We start from the raw sequence: 1,324 nt of genomic DNA on the forward strand, positions 1-1,324 counted from the left end.
TATTAGACCTGATTAAGGACAATCTTAACTAGTGTAGACAAATAATTTGTACAAAAGGGAGATATTCATACAATAACTGAAATTTGTATAAGTAAAAACTGAAGCAAAACATCAGCTAAAATCAAAGAATGGAGAGTTATATCCCTAGCTTAAAAGGAAGTTTTAAGTATTTAATAGTAGAATATGGAACAGTGGTCATCATTGTGAAGGATCATAATGTAAGTAAAATGAAAAATAGGATAATAAAATCTACTTTAAAACTAACTTTATGTTAGAAAATATTTATAGTAGGAAAAAGTAGGCTTCAAAGTTGTATGTATTATTTGGTCTATGCAAAGGAACTCTACAGGTTATACACACTTGCAGACATGTATACATATACACAAGGACACACACATGTATCCACACATTTTTATATTTTAAAATAAGTTAGATTATTAAAGAATTTGATGAAAAATTCTGTTGTCTTGTGTGAGGAATAATAACTCAAGAATATTCAAATCTTGAAAAAAATCATGCTATGGAAGCACAGATCCCTCTTACAAAGACCACACAAAAAATAATAGCTTATAGCAGATGGCCTTCATGTCTGAAGATTGATTTCTCTAGGACTGATATAGAGAATCATTAATGATAATGCCAAAAAATGTTTACAGCTGTTCTTCCGCCAGCTTCTGCTGTCTGAAAAAGAAACTCATTTTCCAGGGCCACAGGTTTTTCTCTGCAGAGACTCATAGAGTACTTCCTTGTCACTTCACCTTACCCAACTCTCAGTACTCTCTCTAAATAAGAGACTATTTAAACACTGAATTTTATAAAGGGATGACCATGCTCAGTTCCTATGCTTCTCCTCCTTTTCTCCCTCTTTTTTTTTTCAAGAACTTTAAAAAAAAAACTCATTACCATTGAGTGGATTCAGACTCATAGCAACACTATAAGACAGAGTAGAACTGTCACTATCACGGACTAAATTATGCCCCCGTAAAAAATGTGTGTATCAGTTTGGCTGGGCTGTGATTCCAGGTACTGTGTGATTTTCCTAAATGTAGTAAATCCCACCTTATGATGTTAAAGAAGGAGGATGGGCGGCAGGACTAAATCTACAAGATTGGATTGTGTCTCCAGGCAAAATCTTTTGAGATATAAAAGAGAGAAGCAAGCAGAGAGACAGGGAGACCTCATACCACTAAGAAAGCAGTGCTGGGAGCAGAGCGCATCCTTTGGAACTGGGATGCCTGCACTGAGAAGCTCCCAGTCCAGGGGAATATGGATAAGAAGGCTGGCAGAGAGAGAAAGTCTTCCCCTGGAGCTGATGCCCTGAATT

Source organism: Trichechus manatus, unplaced genomic scaffold (assembly GCF_000243295.1).
Source record: "Trichechus manatus latirostris isolate Lorelei unplaced genomic scaffold, TriManLat1.0 scaffold00661, whole genome shotgun sequence".
Classification (NCBI taxonomy): domain Eukaryota; kingdom Metazoa; phylum Chordata; class Mammalia; order Sirenia; family Trichechidae; genus Trichechus; species Trichechus manatus.